The sequence below is a fragment of the Artemia sp. Qi Xiang Cuo genome, chromosome 14 (genome assembly GCF_049724085.1).
Source record: "Artemia sp. Qi Xiang Cuo chromosome 14, ASM4972408v1, whole genome shotgun sequence".
Lineage (NCBI taxonomy): Eukaryota > Metazoa > Arthropoda > Branchiopoda > Anostraca > Artemiidae > Artemia > Artemia sp. Qi Xiang Cuo.
The window spans coordinates 62,604,929-62,627,487 of record NC_142807.1 but is presented as its reverse complement, the minus strand read 5'-3'; the positions used below and the strand labels follow the sequence as shown (position 1 = coordinate 62,627,487).

Genomic DNA, 22,559 nt, shown 5'->3' with positions numbered 1-22,559 from the left:
GTGCACCGCTTAGTTCCAATCCCAATTTCGCAACATTCACGATTGTTGAGGGTGGCATGATCCTTCTACACAGGAAAAATTGAAATGTGGTACTGAACATGAATATAGCGGGAGGTAATTTAGTACTTGAAATTTCCAAAAGGCTAAAGTTGTCATTTTCTTACAATGTGTGAAAGGTGCAAAGGCCACGGGATGGGGAGGTTCAAGTGTACTATGGGGATACAGATTCTCTGCTGTTAAAGGTAAAAACCGAGGATTTATTGGGAGACTTAGAAAATGGGAGCACATCAGCTCGCGGATGGATTTCACCAACTGGAATCCGTCCCTCTACCCCGAGTTGGTGAGACGTCAAGCCCAAAACCAACTTTTAAGGTTAAAATCAGAGGTGGGTAGTGATTTGATATACAGGGGGTGTTTCCAGGTACTAAAGTTTATTGCGTTGAAACACATCATGGGGATGTAAAGCAGGAGTGTAAAGGGGTTTCTACACATTTTGTAAAGAACAATTTCAACATGAGTATGAGTAGGGACCGTGTAGAAAGTGGCCTAGTGCTGAAACCAAAAAAGCAGTTTACTCCCTAAAGTGCAAAAATTATACTGTAAGAGTGGAAAAAAAATGCAATGTCCTGTATATCTGACAAATTCAATGTGCTTAAGGATGGTGTGAGTTTGCTACCTCATGGCCACTACCGTATTTCAGACGGAGTTATATGCATAGACTATCGCAATCAACTTGGTCTGGATAAATTAGCCTAACCCTAACCTAACCACTAACCAAACCACCAGCATTTCATAAATTAACTAACCACTCAACCCGTTCATAAATTAACTAACCCAACCTAACCTCAACTAACCCAACCTAACCTGCAGTGACGACAACTATTGTATACTGTTTTGCCCCCGCGGCTCCCGGGGGTGGGGGGTCCCGCTTGCAGCCACCCCAGCGGCTCCCAGGGGTTGGGGGTCCCACCCACGGCCGGCCTTCGGCCCCACGGCCCCGGGGGAGGGGTCCCCCTTTTAAATTCATAATGTTCAACTGTGCTATCAATTTTTTTAAGTGTTTTTTTCCATGTGTTTTTTTGTTGTTTTCAAGTGTTGTACAAATAGTGTTCTACTGTGTGTACTAATGTACGAAATGTGATGCTGGACAAAAAGTGTTTTTTTTAAGACAATAAGTGTTGTTGTTGTTCTTGCTCTTGTTCATGTTTGAACATAAGTGTTTTTTTTATGTTGTACATAAAGTGTCATGTTTATGTTGTTGCTCATGTTGAACAAATAGAGCTTTCATGTTGAATAAGTGTCACTGTTTTTTTTTGTCAGGTTCTTGTTGAACAAGTGTCATTCTCATGTTGTTGTTCATGTTGAACAAATAGTTTTCATGTTGAATAAATGACCATGAAATATTGTTTTTTTGTTGTTCTTGTTAACGGCGTACTAGATAGATCTATGGGAAAATTAAACTACTACTACTACTACTTATTCATTGGACACGTATGATTTACGGTTAGTTGTAGTCCGACTGTTATCAACAACAGTAGCAGCATGTATCAATTTAAAACACCTTTCAGATCGTTTCTGTGTGGTCCCTCAATGTCGGGGAAAACAACACTTTTAGCTAAAATCATTCAAAATTGTCAGAAAAATGTTTTTGGAAAAACCAAAGAAAATTTATTATTGCTATAGTATTTGGCTGGAGTCTTACGATCAAATAAAAGCCATTGCCACAACAATATCAAAACAATTATTACGAGGACTTGATGTTTTCAATGGTCTTGAACCGAATTCGAGGCTGATTATTGATGATTTGGTTGAATCCATTGAACAGTTCTCAGAGTAAATGCTACAGCTGTTCACCGTTCGCTCTCACCATGAAAAGATTTCCATAACCCTATTTCTACACAATCTGTTTCATCAGAGCAAATGTATGCGAGCTCTTGCATTGAATTGCACCATCTATATTATCTATAAAGTTGTTCGTGATTCTAGCTCGCTAATAACTCTCAATAAACAGATATACCCCGGCGCTCCGAAATTTCTGTTGTTAGCGTACACTCAGGCGACTAATAAGCCCTACGGTTATATTTTGCTAGATCTTAATCAGAGCACGCCCGAGGATCTACGTGTAGTCACCGACATTTTTGACAAAGAAATTACAGTATATCTTCCGGTGAACAGTAGAAAAGGCTATTAGTTCACATTATGACACTGGAGACAATACACAAACAACAGTATTTATTGTCCGTTTTTAAGTACTTAAAAACCTCAACTCAAGAAGGCTATGCTCAAACAAGGTGTTGACAGTAATTTCATCCATATAATAGCTGAGCTTTGCTTAAATTTAACCGAGGGCAATGTTCAACTGTCAGGAATTGTTAGATAGCATAAAAAGCAAAATCGTTCCACTTTACGTGCCTTAAATTTTAAAAACACGAGGCCAATTTTTTAAAGAAAACAACTACTTTATGTGGACGGTAGCTATTTCACAAATGTACTGCCAACAAACACAGGACTTGTAAACAGTTTTTTCTATAGGACGGCTAAACCCTATTAATTCAAGCCATTAAAATTTGTTTTCTTGCCCGTCGAAACTTTTGAAGACAAACTAAGCGAATTCATTAATGATGAGAATATTGCTGATGACAAAAAACTGCTTTTACTTCAAGATGCATTGCGACGTGTGGACAAACATAGACCTTATCGTGAGAGACCCGCCGCCGCTGTTACCGGTCCCTCTAAACAGGAAACATCTCAAGATTCTGCAGCAGCAGCAGTGCCACCAAAGGAGAAAAACTTGAATTCAATTGTATCGAAAATTCGAAACCGATTGCCAGTGACCTATCGTGGACAGAGTAAAAGAGTCTTATTATATTTCATGTTGGAAACTGGTGGTGATCATCAAATTCAAGTCGACAGCACACGGAAGCGAATTATAATTCAGGGAAAGTTATAATCTACGTGATTTAATATGTGATATGGTGAAGAATCGTAAAGGACTTTTATACTTTGACAATAATCTATATTCCTTTCTAAGCTTATCAAAATTCCCGAATGGTCTCATTGGCAATAGGCAAATTCTTAAGAAACGAAGAGAATATAGTCCTCCAACAACACCAACATCATTTAAAAAAGAAGAAGATTCAATATTTGAAAATACTAGCAGCAGCAGCAGCAACAATGATTTTATAACACCTGTGACTGCTAGTCAAAAGCGAAGACGAATTGATTCACCCTCCAGTTTGCAAAAGGGGAGAGGACATTACACTACGTGTTTGCGTTCAAAATGGATGAAGTTCTGAAACACGTCAATGAAAAGATTAGTGCAGCGGGAAGTTTAAATTCTTCCAAAACGCATTCTAAAGTGGTCTATGAGAGTAAAATAAAAAAAGCAAAAGACCATATACGGAATTAAAACATTTAAACCAAGCATATGAATCGAAGGCTTGGTGGCAAAAAATATCAACAATCAACAGCCTTTTTCCTTCTGTATATAATGCAAATTGATCTGTTAATTTTAGATGCAATTCAATAAAGTCAAAATTAACACTACAAATATGGTCTTGTGGCAATCCGTATCCTTTGTCTCTGATCCTGCGTCATCCCATTACGGTAAAATAGAGATGTTGAAGTTCATCAGGCTATTGAAAGTATTCTTGAACAGAACTACTAAAGAAAAATTTAATCGGATCGTGGTAGCGAATTTATTAATCCCCATGTGCAAAATGTTCTATTGAAATATAATACACTTTATCATAGTCACAGCCCAACAACGGCTTCATTTGTTGAACGATTGATAATAACAATTCATCAATTAATTTCAAGATATTGTACATAGAAAAATACATCTCCTTTTATTTATGATTTAGATAAGATCATGCGGATATACAACCGTTGACCTCATCGATCTCTGTCCAAATCATACCGTCAGGGCTTTCGATACATTAAAAATAAATTTGACGCCTTCCTAAAGCAATACTCCAACGGTGAAAAAGAAAAAAAATGTGGAGATTAAATTCAATGTTTGTTACACTGTTCGAATTCATAGAACCACCAATGTTTCTGAAAAGGAGACTTATCTTTAAAGCACAAAAATATTTAAAGTGTCCCAAATCCTGTACGCTGGATTCACAGCTTACTAACTGCATGACACCAGGTATGATAAGATTCTTAACGTTTCCTTTGAATATGAACTGCAAAAAGTTAGAAAAAGTTATGAGATTTATCAAATTGAAAATATATTAAAGAGTCGTACTCGTAGGGGTAAGAAACAGTTGCTTGTTCGGTGTCTAGGATACAACACTGATTTTGATTCTTGGGTCAGTGCTGAAGATATTAACAATGCACAATGTTTTCTATGTGACTTTCATGTCAAGTGTTTCTGATCCTCTCAAAAATGACTTGAATAGAACAAGTGATTTTTGGACGAAACTCTCCCCCACCATCAAATTTGACGACAATGGAAAGCATGAAGTTGGTCTTTTCGACTGTATTCTCAAAAATACCTACGAGATCCTGAGAAAAGATCGTAAATATGAAATCAAAATTAGACCCTATGATTGGCCGCCACCATCATCCTCAAGTAATCAAGAACAAATTCAAAAGATCAATTGGATGGATTATCCATATATTGAATAACCCTACGAGGAACTCACCTGTATGAATGATTTATGTCTTTCTATTAATAAAAGAATTTCCGCTCGTAAAAAGGAGCTTTTCATTCCAACTATTCAAAGGAGGAGGGCAAGATCTACATTAGTTCACCTATTGCCAATGAAAAGGTTATTCTCAATGATAACCTGAAGGTTGTTCTTGATTTTAAGCTCAATATAATCAACGTTAAAAGTGCCGGCAACCCTAATTTCATTTTTTCTTACTACCCACCTGCATTCTCCAAGGAAACTTGTATATTTCTCTACGCTACATTTGTGGACACATCTCGAGTTTGTAATTCAAATTTTCCCCTCCTACGCGTTCTTGAACGAAAAACCAATCAAGAACATACTCATCACTACAATATAAAGCATTTTCAGTATATTCCTGTAAACGCTTCCTATTTGGAACTCTTTCAGTTAACACTATGAACTGAACTAGGTGATCCCATAGCAATTTCGAAAGGTTTGGATGTGATTACATCCTATTTTAGGCCCATCGTTCAACAGGAGCAAGATGTCTAATAGAAAAATGGTATTTACTTGCCTTGATATTGACTGCTATGTTCATACTCTAGGCGCAAGACAACAGGGCCAAGGACTGGACTATTACAATGGTCACTAGTCATTTTCTGGCTATGGTTTCGGCAGTTGGTTTGCTAAGCTGTTTCGCTCTTCACTACCACTGGCTAGAAAATATCTTGTATCGCCTGCGACAGATTTTGCATCCTCTACACTGTAAGATTGGGGCTCTGGCAAGGATTTTAAAAGAAGTCCAACGGAAAATCTTAGGTCCAGTGAGCGAACCCTTGGCGAGAGATTCAAACGATATGATAAAAGTTTAAAAAGGTCGAGAAACAATGCATCACTCATCAGTCTCTACTCAGGCTAGATACGAAAGACATCACCACTTTCGAAGAAAAGAATGAAAAAGCCGACATGTACTGTAAGCACTATTAGTAGAAGAAGAATCCCCAGGAAGAGAATTTTTATATCGAAACAAGATTTCTTTTCCTAAGATGTCCTACCTACCGTATAAAGATTCTCAACCTTCAATCCCTGCACCATTGAATCTCTTCAATGCTGAATATGTTGATGTGAGTGTCAAGTGTGGATGCTATGAAAAATTTTATCCTCAACAGCCCCTCTGCAATAATATTCACTTTTAAATTAAATCTAATAAAGACTAATTTATTGACATGTCTTTAACATTTATAGATTTACAAATGAAAGTCCAGAAATCTGATAATACAATGCCAATTCTGACCGATGGAATATCCTATTAAAATTGTATATTACATAGTCTATTCTTTCAAATCAGTGTCTACATCAATGGCACCCTGGTGAGCACAAGCAACAATATCTCAAATTATACAAGCTATATGCAATTTATGCTGATGAAACTCAGGTCATACATGAAATTGAGAGGCACTTCCAATGGATATGAATATATTACTAATACTGATAGTTCAGATGCACTTAAAAATGCTACAACTAGTGAGTTTTTTCTAATTGGAAAATTATATCATGAAACATTTAATATGCCCTACTGGCTACAACCCAATGTTTAAGTGGATATACAAGTGACGCTTGCACAATCCAATTTTAAACTGAGAAAAGAACTTGATGCCTATCCTGATATAAGTATCACCATCACTTCGGCAACACTTCATGTACACATAAAATAAGTCATGAGTTCTGTTGCTTTGGCAGTGGAAAAACTGAGAGCCAATGGAAATTATATTAAACCAGTTGTTCCTCATACAATCACCAATCAACGACATATTGCCATGGGGTCACGCACCTTCACTGATTCATCCGTTATCAGTGGTGATAGTCCGCTAAAACTCGCTTAGGCATTTGTAAAGAGTGCCAGTACAATTGTATCATGAACTGAATGCCCATGTTAAGTCAAGATGTTTGGACTTTCATCTTTTTTGTGCAGAGTATAATAGCATACTTCCCTAAAATCTATCTTTTCATAACTCCTATAAAACATTTCATCAGTTGACGATGCAAACCTTATATCATGACTTATAACTCTTTTAAAATGGTATAACCGAATATATGTTTATTAAAATAATTGGTATCATAGTACTAGATTGTTCTGCCAAACAAGATATAAGTATAGTACGCACGGGCAGTGTGCGATTAGAATATACATTTTTCGACCCATTGTCTAAGAGTATTGTACTCATCTCACGAAATCAATATGAAACTTATTGGGAAATTACTCCCAAAGGCAGTGTTCTACTAGACTTGGCGCCAAGAACACCAGTAAAATAATCAATATATTTAATATGGATCTCTACATGTCTCAGTACGAATCCTATTGTCTGTCCTTGGACTTTCTTGGAAAAATTCAAAGTGTCAACAATAACTTAAGTATTGTTAATAGCAGTCCGTCGACTGTTTTGACAGTTCATTGCATTTGCATTTTTCAAACAATGAAGACGACGATTGAAATTTTTGATCATCTTGGTCTACCCTAAACATTTTACACACCCAACATCAACAACTATATTGAAAGCAGTGGAAAAACTCTTATTCAAAATCGGAAGAGGGTGCATGATCTAACGATTAAAAGTTGTGGCTTCCAGACTCTACTATGTTTTGTGTTCCGATGTTATGACTATACTCAAGAGCATTTTTTCCACATATATGTAGATAGTCTACGTCTGAATGACTTTCTGGTAGAAAATATCCTCTCAGCCCTCTATAGTATTGCTGTCAGTGCCTTAAGAGTAAAATGCTTAAACAATGTTTGAGAATTTTTTTATTAATAAAATGCATATATATATACAACAATGTCTTTCAGTCTTCATTTTAGTTTTCTTCTTCTTCGAAGTACAGGTAACTGTCTGGAGCCATTAATGCTGGTAAATTATTTGGTTTCACTTTATATTAATCATGATTGCCTGCAAAGTCAGGGTCACATTTTCTATAATATAATGTAATTTCAATCTTCCTATATCTCTTTGTATAGTCAATGATACTATTTGCATTCATATTATGAAGTTCACGACTTTCAATCTGCCTATTTGAAGCAATATCACATACAGTTTTTTTCAAATGGTGAATCACATTCGGTAACTGCCAAATAAAAATCACTTGATTTATAGTCATAACAGGCAGTGTCGTCACAACGATGACGTAGAAACCAAATGGTCTTGTTACCCCAACAGTTGAATCGTAGACCTGGCTCCTCCTCCCAGAATAATTTAAATCCACGACGATACCAATCTCGTAGAAATAAACTAAAATCCTGCTTGGGATTCTTTACAATCCTAGCAGGGTAGGTATTCTCCCACTATTCTAATTAATCATATTGACAATTGGAGCAGAGGTGTCCTCTAGGGTGCGAGTCACACACCTCTTCAAGACATAAATTAAATCCTCTAATTTGTACTCCATAGCCTCTATGTAATTTACAAGGATTAAAAAATATACAATTTTCAAAATAGTCACCAATAATTGTAAAAGTCTCACATTGAGTCCAACTGCCAAGAGTGTACATGCATAATGGACATGTATAGAACATTTTTTGGTTTCCAATATCACTTGACTCTCTCAATGCTAAAACGAAACTGATCGTCCCTGCCGACGGATAAATTCAAGGTGGAGGAATGAGAGAGGAGTAGCTCTGTGACGTCACCTCTTTAGAAGGAGGAGCCATCTACATTGAATCCATTGGCAATGTTTCCTAAAGTATATCCGCGATATGATTCTGCTTTGTTCCAATTAATATATCAATAAATTGAGTATAAGCACTTGAGTCACATCGGCAAAGACTCAGGCAATAGTCAAATGAGAGAGAATCAGTACTCATAATTTTTTCAAGTGGTCCCCGACAGAATATCCAGCGTTGAAGAAATAACTTAAGAAAACCATCACCCAAAATCAAATGTTTTCCTATTAACACTAGATTCGATCAAATTCTCTCTTTCTAAAATTGAATCATAGTTCAATTCTTTGACACTGACTGCTGACACGAGACAGATCCCGATTCGTTAGCCCCAGCATTCTAGCTTGACCAGAAAAGAAAAGGAAGATTTTCGATTTTATAACAATTTTATTGAATAATTAAAACAACAACAATAATACTAAGTATGTACAGTTTGCAATACAGTTTATTGTCTTCAATATGTTTCACTAATGCACTAAAAGCACATTGAAGTCTATTCACATGCGCTATATCAACTTTAGCAGCGAAACATAATTGATCCTCCATTTTAAATTTTCTCAAGGATATCACATATCTTGCATATACTTCATCCCATTACAGACAAAGCCGTGATCCTCTCTTGATTTCCACCGCAATGTTTGGTGCTCTTGTATTATTGCCATCAACTCCACTATCAACTTCTAATAGGGTAAACATTCTACTCGTCATCAACACAAATATATATCCAAATGAGTAAAGTCAAACTGTTCTTCTTCTTCTCACTCCTTTGAATTCTATTCACAGACTAATAAAAACTATAGCAAAAATCCTTTCCTTATATTACCTGAAAGCCTCTCCCGATAATTTTAAACCCGCCATAGTTTTGGATTATAAGTATTTTTACCCGACTCTGATTGGTTTAGAATGATGCATTTACTTCCTGTTTCCCATTCCTGGATCTATACAAGTGAGAAACATCCTGTTTTTCATTCTCAATGACAAAAACCATAAAACATCCATAAATTGCTGTACTCGTCGGAGATATTGTGTAATCAATTGACAAAAACCATAAAACAGACATAAATTGCTGTTGACATCCAAGAAAAACAACAAATAAATTGACCAACACTCATAACCATCCAAGAAACATCCATAAAAGTGAGAAAAATCCTGTTTTTTCATTCTCAGTGAGAAAAACCATAAAACAGCCCAAATTGCTGTTGACATCCATGAAAAACAACAAATAAATTAACCAACACTCATAACCATCCAAGAAACATCCATCAAAGTGAGAAAAATCCTGTTTTTTCATTCTCAGTGAGAAAAACCGTAAAACAGACATAATTGCTGTTGACATCCATGAAAAACAACAAATAAATTAAGCAACACACATAACCATCCATGAAACATCCATCAAAGTGAGAAAAATCTTGTTTTTCATGTGAAAAAATCCTGTTTTTTTCATTCTCAGTGAGAAAAACCATAAAAACATGCATAAATTATGTCAAACGGTTGTAGATGGCAGCACGGTGTTCGTACGGGAGTAGTAGGGTCCTCTCTACTCAGGAATTACTACTAAAGAACAAATGAAGTTATATAGACCATCATAGCAAACAAACATAACACTGGTATAAATATAAATGGACAGATAAATCTTAAAACGAGCAAAACTTAAATTGAATATTCAACTTAAACTTTAAAAGAACAGAATCACTACAAATAACAGTTTGGCTACTACCTCCTTCCCTAACTGTAAAGTCTAAAGCCTACTGTGCCATTTGCGTTTTATTGAAAAATAAATGCGTCTTGAACAGTCTTAGGAAAGAATTTATAAAATTAAACTAAATATTTGATATATAATGACATTAATTCCTGAAAGCTCGGCAGTCCAAGATTTTATTTCACTGTAATTTTTATTTTTATTTTCAATTTTGTATTTCAAAAGAATTCGTTTTCAGTAAAGCGTAATTGAAGCAGTAGGCTTTAGACTTTTAAAGTTAGGGAAGGGGGCAGTAGCTAAACGTTCGTTTGTAGTGATTTTTGTTCGTTTATAAACTTGATTTGCATATTCAATTTAAGTTATTCTCGTTTTAAGATTTATTTATTCAATTTAGTAGAACCTGTTATATGTTGTTTGCTCTGATTATTTATTTAATTTCTGTTCGTTTTGGGCTTCATTTATTCTTTAATAGTAATTTCTGATAGTTTTGCGTTTGAATTATTATAGGAATTTATTTCTGCTGGTTTTAAGCTTAACATTCCTCTTTATATTTCTTTGAAAACTTCTTTTTTGGGATTTTTTTTTAAATTAATTTCTGTTCGTCTTGATTGCCAATGTTTCAAGTTTTTCAACCTCATTATTTCTTAGCATCAAAGTATCTAAACGTTAAAGTGATATTTATTTCAAGATTAAAATTTCAAAGCTCAGCATCCCCCTCAACGTTCCCTGAAAGTAGTCGCTAATAGATGTAGTAGCGGTTGCAAGAAGTCTCAGTCACAGTTGAAAGTTATCGCAGTTAGAAGTAATCACAATTACAGTCACAACCAGTCCCATTGCAGCCGCAATAGTAGCAGTAGTAATAGTGTCCCTGAAAGTCACAAGTTAATACCCTTAGGTGTTCCCAATATATTACAAATATGCCTTTTTGATAACTTGGATACAGTTTCTTTGAGTTAACTCAACATGCTCCTCAACATTTCCCGAAGCTTTCTTCAATACCCTTAGCCTTTTTGGATACATCCAGGATAAACATTCTCCCCTTTCCTAATGATAAATTCACCATGTAAAAAATAGACAAATTGCGTAATTTACATTCCTTGTCCCGACGGCTGCAGGGCAAGGCATCTCCAGAGGCTTAGTATTAGACGTTGTAACTATATCAAATAAAATGCCTTTCAAGATGTCTATCAGTGTTAAAAAGAAAATCTAAAAGGACAAGAGGGGAGAGGACGGCTGCCCTTCGTTCCTTTTTCCACGTGCCTTTAAAGTTTGAACTTAAGGCCCTTAGCCGTTCTTTAGATATTGTTGTTGTGTCCTTTTGAAAACCCTCCTGCATACAGTGTGCTTTGGTTTTGTTTGACATCCCACTCAACATTTTGTTAAAGTTTTATCTTCATATTCTTATCGTTTTTGGAGACACATGATCAAACATGCCACCTTTCCCAATGTCCAACCTGGTATACAAACATTGGGCAACTTATGTAGCTTACGATACTTGCCCCAGAATATGTGGGGGTTATATATATATATATATATATATATATATATATATATATATATATATATATATATATATATATATATATATATATATATATATATATATATATATATATATATATATATATAGGGGGGGGGGGCTAAAGCATAGCATATATTAAACACGTAACCTAGCCTAAGTACCCTCCCCCCTAAACCCCAAAAAAAAACAGTTTAAATATCTTAAACGTAATGAAAAGCACGCTTTGCATTGCATTTCTCTATAGCGGCCTCTTGCAGTGGTTGATTTTGTTTTTATTCCACTAGATTCCAAACCATCACGAATCCAAGTGTCATTATACCTTCATTTTCAATCGGTAAACTTGATATTGATACACAGAAAGATGTTTTTGTCGACCTTTGGTTACCGGAAGTGAAGCGTCTGTTTACGAAAATAGGATAAAGGTGACTGCTTGTCTGTCCCTTATCTTGTCTATGCCGAACAGATTAGGGTGAAATAAAATATTAGTAGATCAAAGAGTAGCCTACAGACATAGGTACAAAAATACTGAATTGTACCTGTACCACAATTTTGTAAAAAGTACCATATTTTCTAGGTTTGTACTTCATTGAACCAGTACAAATACTAAATACAAAATTGGTATAAATATACCACATTTGGCAATATTCAAAATCCCCCACCAGGGTTGACACCCTGACCTAAAAGAATTTACTAAATTGGAGAGGAAAAATTTACTAGATTGCATCTGTTTTTACAGCAGGCTCCTTTTTCCTGAATAAAAATTTTCAAACTGAGGAGAATTCACCTAATCACCTTGGGTGGTTGGTTTTGATTCCAATAGATTCCCAATCATCACAAATCCAAGTGTCATTATAGCTTCATTTTTAGTTGGTAAGATTTGATACACAGAAAGCTGATTTTGTCGACCTATAGACGCTGGAAGTGTCTGTTTATGAAAATTGGCGACTGCTTGTCTGTCTCTGAGACAGACAAGCAAAAATTGTAAATTGTCATATGTTTACAATAATTTTTTCCCCTGAATTCGTGGAAAATACAAAAAGTTTTGTTTACTATAAATCATGTATTTTTAGTAGATTTCGGGGAATTTACTAAATCATCTAAATTTACTAATTTTTTTTTTCTAGTTCTAGTAAAGTCCTACTAACGATAGCAACACTATCCTTCACCCCCAAGCAACAAAGTAGCATTAATTAGTACAACTAAAATATCTGCATCATAAATGCAATTTCCAACCACTCGGATTACATCTACCTAGTCCCAGCCATAAAAATAACAGCCAAGAACGATCCTCAATGACCAAATTCCAGCATAAGCCAGATCCAGTCTGTTTCACGCTCAGAGGTAGACGTTTCAGCTTATCATCGTGGTTTGTGGAGTCGTCGTTTTCGCAGCGAAACCTAAGCAATCACACTAAAGGAATAATTCTGTGAAAGATAATTGTAACTAAAGTCCATTTTCAGCTTATATAAATCCTAAAATAGCCAAAACCGATTGTTACTATTTTATGAATATAGAATAGATGTTTCAAAGGCAATTACAACCGAAGAAATTCTTATAATATACCTCCATTTTTCTAAAATATTAATTTTAAGCATAAAATAGGTTTTGCATTGAGGCTTAAGATGAATAATACTAAATATGATTTTCTACCTAAAAATTGATTCCTTTGCGAGGGACTAGAGACTTACCAGAATAGAACTGCAAACTAAATAATCAATTATTCTAACTACTGACATATACATATTGTTAATGAATGCAATATGAATAGCGCTAGTGTCAGGAAGCCTTACTAAAAATAGTCTTGATTGATGTATGTAACTATTAATTACGTACGCAAAGTGAGGATGAAACTAAATTAAAAAAAAAGAATAAGAAAAAATCCGCAATAATTCACTAAATCTTTCATGGCTACGAACGAGCAAAAAAGATTTTCGTTTGGGAGGGGGGGGTACAATATAAAGCATCAAAATTTTTCTTTGTATGCAGTTTAACGACTCAGACAAAAATTTTAAAGGGGGGTGCAGACCTGGTACCCTCCCCCCCCCCTGCGGATACGGACTTAAAGGCGATAAGTAGCAAGGAAAGCAAAATCATCCACGTCTTTTAGTGTAGAGATAAAAACAGACCCGCAGGTAACATCATCCAACAAGAAAATGACGAAATTGTAAAATCTGATCAAGGATCGAACCCAGTTAGGTTTTTAAGTAGAGGCGCCTATTCACGAAAACGTAAGGGGGACAGAGACCTTTTCTTCAATTTTAAATAAATATACAAAATATGTGTTTTTAGAATTCTATTATTTTTTAAAAATTACTTTTCCAAAAGTTAGCTGTTTTTATACATCTTACTTTTTAGTTAGAGCTAGTAATTGAAACTAGCGGTAGACAACGATTATTTTTGGACGTTTAATTGTTGGGGCAATTATACAGGCATTTTTATTTAAATGTTGTTAAATTTCAGAAAGAATTAAACCATTACATTTCATCTGTAGTTCTAGCATTTACCATCCAAGGACATTAGGGAAGAGTGTCATAAAACGGTGCTAGAAAAACAGAATAACAATGGTTTCCATCAAATTTGTTGCCTATCTTCTTAGACAACGTTGGCTAGTCGTGGGCAGCGTGGGCTCAAAATTATAATAAGTATTCCCAGAAGGTTTTTTACGTAATGAAGGTTCTTACACGCACGGAATGGGCGGTTAAACAAACGAAGATGTGACTCACCTCCCTGCTGCTCGCAATGAATTAAAAGAGTTCAGATTCAAACTTTTAAAAAGATATACAGATAGTATATAAGCAAAAAATCATAAAAATAAACACGACAACTAAAAAACTGGCGAACAATGCCAAAATAACACTATCAGAATGACAAATCATTCCAGTCAAAATTATTAAACTGCAAATTGTTTCCATGCGAGGGTTTACTAGTTCTTTTTTTGCAAAACGGGTGTACATTGTAATTCCCCTGTGCTCAAATGTTTCCAACCTGGCTTTTTTTAGAAGGAGAGGGTATATACCCGTAGGTTCCTTTAAAATTATTCGCAAGGCACTTTTTTTAATTAATTCAATTTTTTCTGATTCTTCACGGGAGATGCCAGGATGCCAAACTGGACAAGAATATTCAAGATGTTGGCGGAAAAAGGGAGCATAAATCCCTAAGAATAGGAAGGGGGCACTAAATATATTTCTGTACTCAAGGAGGGAAATCGATGCATTAACTCAATGGATAATGTCTTTAACGTGGATATTCTACTTTAAATTAAAATTGGTTGCTTATTAAATTTCTGTAGCAGGTTTCAACAAGCGGTCATCCAAAAATTTCCACCTCTCAGGAAATTCCTTAGCGAGGCTATTAATTATAACTGAAAGAATCAGATATAGGAAAGTACCTTGGGTACTCCATTGTGGACAGGGAGGGGACTGGAATAATGATTCTCATATTTGACTACCTCTGATCTACTTGAAAAGACGGAGGCAACCGATTTCACCACAAAAGACTCAATATTGAATTCAGTGACAAGTCTCTCAACAAATATATTGTGGTTAACAAGATCAAACCCTTTTTGAAGGTTAATTAAAATTAGATTTCGCCAGCAGCAAATAGTTCAAAAAGCAAATAGCCTTTTTGAGAATTTTCCCAATCAAGTTAATAAGAAAAGCAAAGTAATGGGAGATAGAAGTGGATTTGAGGTTCCCGAATTGCCTCAGGTCAGTAAGAGGTAGAATTTTTTTATTTTAGCCAATCTGTAAAGCATCCTTCATATAGTTTCGAGAATAAGTTAGTTACGCACTATAACAAACACAGTCGAGAAGTTTGCTGAATCTGAGATCTGAGACAACCGGTTTCATAGCCACAAAGACGAATGAAGGGTGACAGAATGCAATGGACTTGTATTATTTGGGCTATATATTGCATATTATTGGAGGGGATGGAGGAAGGTTAAGTTACTTTACTTCCACCCTACCCACAAATCTTAGAATATATAGCCCAAATTATGTTATAATATAAACAAAAGTATTATATTTTCATCATGTTTTGGTATATTTCATTATGAATAAGGTAATATCACTTCTTGAGTACGTTTGGTATAATACATAAGTACCCGAGAGGTACTTAAGTGTTATAGCGACCACACTTTGTTCTTGATTTGTAATGAAACCGGTTTCCTGTCTACACTCCGAAAAAAATCAGCTTAGCCTGGGTGAGAGAAACTTTGCTGGTATATTTTAATTGAATTTTTGATATATAGAGGTGGTTAGGTTCAGTATTTAATATAATGCATTCTGAGCGGCCTGATAATTCTCTGTTGTATTTTCCATAATTTTGTTGCCAAAGTATTGTATTTTCATCATATTTTGGTATATTTCATTAGGATTAACCTAACTTTACTTCTTTGGTGTGGTCGCTATAACACGTAAGTACCAAACATTCTAAAATAGTTACTTATACAATTCCTAATTGCGGATTACAAACTGACAAATATATAGCCCATACCATGTATACACATTTTAATTCCAATAGTGCGACTCGTTTCTTCTTAATACTTTATCGATTCAAAAGAAGTAAACTTTTCAAAATCGAAAAGCAGAATAGCAGTAACAAAAAGTAAATTAAAAAGAAAAAGTAAAAAAAAAATGCCGCAAGTAAAAAACTATAGATAAATTCGAAAGGCATAATAAAGTGGAACAAAGCAGAAAGCAAAATAAAGTAGGAAGAATAGAAGAATAAAGGATCTTTAATCTTAAATAGTTCATCCACATGAAAACGACTTCTGTCGTCTAGAGGACAAAGGAGAAAAGTTAAAATTATCTGAATGGTTTACTGAAAAACATCTTTGGCTAGTCGTCCATCGGAAAAAACACAAACGTCGTTCAACCCCCCGGAAGAAGTTGACACATCACTTTACGTGACCGACTTCCGCCGTAAAATAATAACATTGTACCCAATTGTAAAGCACCACGTACCGGACCGACCCTTGTGGTAGAAGGGTCGGTCCCGACATTTGATAACCCCAGCATCTGGTTATCAGAAAAGTTTGCAAGGTCCCAATGAAACTTGGTAGGGAGTAAGGAGTATCGTCCTACTTGTATAATTTTGGGATCCGAGTCAAGTCCTACATTAGTCGGAAATGGGTCACGGCCTAAATTTTAGTAGCCAAGAAAAAAGATTGTCGGATTTCATGAAAATTTATTGGTAAGTGAGAGCAAATTTCAGAGTCGTGTCTTTTAAGGGACAAACAAATGCCAAACTTCTCGAAGGCAAAGACTACATATACTATTGTGCAAAAAATATAGCCCATACATATACTATTTGGGCTATATATTTGCACATTAGAGGGGGTAAAGCATGGCATATATTAAATACGTAACCTAGCCCAAGTACCCTCCCCCTAAACCCCAAAAAACAACAGTTTAAATATCATAAACGTAATTAAAAGCACGCTTTGCATTGCATTTTTCTATAGCGGTCTCTTGCAGTTAATCTGTCTGGCGCTTTTTGTGACTTAGTTTCTTTGCACAATATATTATGTTATATATAACAATGTAGGTACTCCTTCGTTATACCTACTCTTTTATATATGTCAATCTGTAAACGCGACGAAAAACCCATTTTTACGGGATGATTCAAGACACCGATGTAGAGAAATATACTGTATAGCATGGTTTTAATTGCTTATAAGATATTTAAAGTGTTGTTTTTGGGGTTCTGGGGTACCTTGGTTAGGTTACGAATTTAATATATGCTATGCTTTGCCACCCCCCCCCTAATGTGCAAATATATAGCCCAAATTAGTCTCTAAACTATTATATATTCATCCTATTTTATTTCATTAGCATTAACCAAACTAGCAGTATATAAAAGAGTAGGTATACATAATATATATATATATAAATATATATATATATATATATATATATATATATATATATATATATATATATATATATATATATATATATATATATATATATATATATATATATATATATATATATATATATATATATATATATATAGTATATATATATATATATATATACGAAGTTGAACTAGATCGCCTTATTTTAAATTTATTCTTACTTTTAATTTCTCTCAGCAAGCTCCTATATCCTTAATACAAATTTTCAAACTGAGGAGATTTCCCACTTGGGTGGTTGATTTTGTTTTTATTCGACTAGATTCCAAATCATCACGAATTCAAGTGTCATTCTAGCTTCATTTTCAATCGGTAAACTTGATGTTGATACACAGAAATATGTTTTTGTCGACCTTTGGTTACCGGAAGTGAAGCGTCTGTTTACGAAAAAAGGATATAGGTGACTGCTTGTCTGTCACTTATCTTGTCTATGCCGAACGGATCAGGGTGAAATAAAATATTTATAGATCAAAAAGTACAGACTTTGGTACAAAAATACTACATTGTACCTGTACCACAATTTTGAAAGAATACCATAATTCTAAGTATGTACTTAATTAAACCAGTACAGATACTAAATACAAAATTGGTATAAATATGCTACATGTAGATACACTGGACATCCCCCGCTCACAAGGAAAAGTGTATTAATTAGTAAAAATATAATATCTGCAGTATAGATGTTATTCCCAACCACTCGGTTTACATCTACCTCATACCAGCCGTAACAATACCGGCCAAGAACGGTCCTTAATAACCAGATTCCGGCATATCCCAGATACAGTCCGTATCCCGCTCAAAGAAAGACGTTTCCGCTCATCATCGTGGTTTATGGAAGCGTCGGTTTCCCAGCTAAACCTAGGCAATCACACTACGGAAATGATCCTGTGAAGTATGCTCTTAACGTAAATTGGTTTCCAGCTTTAAGATATCCAAAAATAGCCAAAATCCATTGTTACTATTTATGAATATAAAATAGATGTATCAAAGGCAATTCCAGCCGAAGAAATTCTTATAATATACCTCCATTCTTCTAAAATATTAATTATAAGCATAAAATAGGTTTTGCATTGAGGCTTAAGAGTAATAATACTAAATATGATTTTTTACCTAAAAATTGATTCCTTTGCGAGGGGCTAGAGACTTACCAGAATAGAACTGCCAACTAAATAATCAATTATTCTAACTATTGATATATACATATTGTTAATGAATACAATATGAATAGCGCTAGTATCAGGATGACTAAGTAAAAATAGTCTTAATTGCTGGATGTATCTATTAATTTCGTACGCATAGTGGGGATGACACTAAATTAAAGAAAACATAAAAACAAAAAATCCACAATAATTTACTTAATCATGTATGGGTATGAACGCGCAACAAGGAATTTTGTTTGGGAGGGGGGGCTACAATATAAAACAACAAAATTTTTTTTTTGTAGGAAGTTTTAAGACTCAGACAAAATTTTAAAGGGAGGGTCAGCCCTGGTACCCCCCCCCCTGCGGATAAAGACTTGAAGGCGATAAGTAGAAAGGAAAGTAAAATCATCCATGTCTTTTAGTGTAGAGATAAAAACAGATAGTTGTTATACTTTGCTAAAACCCGCAGGCAACATCATCCAACAAGAAAAGGACGAAATTGTAAAATCTGATCAATGATCGAACCCAGTTAGGTTTTTCTGTAGGGGCGTCCAGTCACGAAAACGTAAGCGGGACAGGGATGTTTCATTAGGTTATAAATAAATATAAAAAATATGTTTTTTTAGAATTCTATTATTTTTAAAAATAAATTCTACAAAATTTAGCTGTTTTTATACTTCTTTCTTTTTAGTTAGAGCTAGAAATTGAAACTAGCGGTAGACAACGATTATTTTTGGACGTTCGGCTAGCGACCTTTTACTTACCCGGCACCAAAAGGATTATAAAGATAAAACGGTACTTTCGCATTATCAGGGCCCCTCTAAAGAAGTCCAACAAGAGAAGCTACAGTCCAACGGGAAAGACACAATGAAAAACCCGTCTTTAACTAAAAAAAAAACAAGTTATTTTTAACTGAAAGTAAGGAGCGACATTAAAACTTAAAACGAACAGAAATTATTTTGTATATGAAAGGGGCTGTACCCTCCTCAATGCCTCGCTCTTTACGCTAAAGTTTTTCTTTTTTTTTTTAAAATAGAGTTGTGAGAAAGTCAAACTTTAGCGTAAAGAGCGAGGCGTTGAGGAGCAGACAGCCCCTTTCATATACGGAATAATTTCTGTTCGTTTTAAGTTTTAATGTCGCTCCTTACTTTCAGTTAAAAAAAACTTGTTTTTTTTTTATTTAATTTTTGAAAAGTTTTTGAATTAATGCAGGTTTTGATCTTGGCTCACCGTACATGAATAATTAAAACAAAATTTGCATATTAATTTACTTTTATTTGGTTAAATGGCTTTCTAGAAACTTGTTTAATTTTATTTACGAACGTTTTTATTAGTAATAAATATACGTAACTTACGAATTAACTTACGAAACGAACTTCTATATTCACATATTTTTAATACGTATAATAGGGCGTTCGCCCCCTAGTCAATACCTTACTCTTTAAGCGAAAGTTCAAATTTTGTTCCAATTCTTTAAAAATTACCTATTAATCACAAAGGTATTTATTTTTACTTAATAACTATGGTGAAAGTAATATGAAATCTTTCTATTAAAGAGCGAGGTATTGACTAGGGGGGGAACCCAATCATATGTGTAATATTTTCTGTTCGTTTAAAGTTTTTATGTTGCTGCTGCTGCAGCTGAAAAACTTGTTTTTTATATTTAATTTCTGATCTTTTTTTAAATAGTGCTGGGAAGTCCGGCGTCCCCTTCATAGCAATGTCCCTTCCCCCATGAAAACTTCCTTCATGGAAAGATCCTCCCACATAACCACCGACACCCCCTCCCCCCACCCCACTACCAGGAAAAATCTCCCCTGAAAACGTCTGTATACTTCCCAATATCCAATACTATATGTTAACGGTAACGTTCCTAACTTTCAGCCCTCCCCCCGGGAACTTCGGGGGATTAAGCCATCCTAAAAGACATACTTAGAATATTTTCGAATTTGCTGAACAAAATGGCTATCTCAAAATTTTGATCGGGTGACTTTGGGAAAAAATGAGCGTGGGAGGGGGCTTATTTGCCCTCCATTTTTTTGGTCACTTAAAAAGGGCACCGGACCGGACCGACCGGATCGACCCTTGCGGTAGAAGAGGCTCCCAAAATTTGATAACCCCAGCAACTGGTTATCAGAAAAGTTTGCAAGATCCCAATGAAACCTGGTAGGGAGCAAGGAGTATCGTCCTTACAAAGAGTCCTTGAATTCTTGCCATCAGGACATCAACACGAAAAAAATGTTGGATATAGACAAAACTTGATGGAAAGGGAAAGCGAGTTTCCTAGTTGTGTCTTTTGGTATACCGGGACCAATTCTACCTAGGTGGAGGGAGGTTGGTCCCTATATTTTAGTGAATAACTTTCTACCCAAAGTGACTGAAGGAGTTTCCCTTAAATTCAAGTGAAGTAACAGCAAAGCTCCGATTTTTGCCTTTTTAGAATCCCGATGACCCAACTTTTGTGAAGAAAGAGGCAAGAGGGTTCTCAAATTCTTGTTGTCAGCAAACCTCCCATCCAAACTTGGTAAAAAGTAAGCCGAGGTTATATTTGTTGCTTCTAGGCCTCTGCATAGGAGAGGGGGGTATATTGGTAATAAAATAAATTACAAAGAAGGTTGGTGAGTTTCAATAATGCCAGGCTAATAACAACAGTTATGGTTTCATATAACCGCGCTCAATACGGCCTATGTAAAAAGGGCTTAATTCCTATCTACCAATTCGTCAGAGAGGTTTTTGGATAGCGGTTGCAGTGATAGCCTGCTCTTTAGTAAAGGATTTTAGCCTGCAACCTTGTAAAGGATACCAATTAATTGGTGCAGGTGATGCGTCTTCACAACCATAGCTCAGCAGTGGTTCAGACCCTTGAGACATGGTCCAGGGCCATCAAAGTTACAAAAATAGGAACTTTGTAAATTCGGAGTTCCGGGAAAAGGAACTCCGAATTAATTTTTAATATTAGGTTACAATTTCTAACTAAGCGAATTTGATTTATAGCACATAGACCCGATACAGTGTCTTATCCGATCCCCTCTCATAAAAATAAGTACGGCACTGTTCTATTAGCTGGTACCCACGCGAGAAGTCAAGTTTGGTTTATGCTAATGAAATAAAACCAAATATGATGAAAATATAATAGTTTAGAAACAAATTTGGGCTACATATTTGCGTATTAGGGGGAAGGGGTAAAGCATAGCATATATTAAATACGTAACCTTACCTAACCTTGGTACCTTTCCCCCCCTAGACCCCCCCCATGCCTAGGTTCATTATCGAACACGCGCTGTCCCTCCCCGCTGTGGTATTGATGTCTCGCTTGACCGAGCCCCGGTTGTCTCTTGTCCTTTAGATTTCCCTATACAGTATATCGCGTGGGTACCAGCTAATAGAACATTACCAAAAGTACTACCAATACCCAAAAAACCCTTTGGCTCAATGGACATATGCAAAGAAAATACTTCTTCGCACTACCAGCCCCCCCCCCCTCGCCAAATAAAAAGCCTAGCAAATGAGAGAGTGTAGCTGTATAATATTTTTTATTCTTTCCTCGTAATTGAAATTTTTTGTTATTTTCTTTTTGAATTTGTAAAATCTTCTTCTGTTTTTTCCTGCTACATGAGGTTCTTCCCCTCATGTTGGGCAGACCCAAGGCCGTACCCAGGATTTTTTTCCAAGGGGGTTTTACTCAACTCTTATTTTTCGGGGACGGGGGGGGGTTTACACAAAAAAAAACTCAAAAAACACATTCAAGATTTGTTTATATCCATTTTTTACGTTTTTACTAGTCAACAAAAAGGTCGTGTTGGGTTCAAACCCCCTAATCTCCCCTGGGTAAGGCCTTGGGCAGATCCGCCCCTCTCACAAACGAGCGCGTAAACGGATGGTATAAATACACAAATGAAACCGAAATCACAAGTGGAAAAAGAAACAGTATTTAATTAACGTAGCTTA

The 22,559-nt window shown here is 35.4% G+C and overlaps 1 protein-coding gene and 2 non-coding genes across 5 annotated transcripts in view; 1 reads left to right on the top strand and 2 right to left on the bottom strand.

The window, feature by feature from the left end:
* Positions 1–22,559, top strand: part of Sas10 (UTP3 small subunit processome component Sas10) — a 362,975-nt gene that overhangs the window by 328,315 nt on the left and 12,101 nt on the right. The gene's annotated exons all lie outside the window — the stretch shown is intronic.
* LOC148944734 (small nucleolar RNA U3) lies at positions 12,784–12,994 on the bottom strand. Its single transcript, XR_016142903.1, has one exon. It is a non-coding gene; the product is annotated as a small nucleolar RNA U3 (small nucleolar RNA).
* On the bottom strand, positions 18,162–18,371 carry LOC148944733 (small nucleolar RNA U3). Its single transcript, XR_016142904.1, has one exon. It is a non-coding gene; the product is annotated as a small nucleolar RNA U3 (small nucleolar RNA).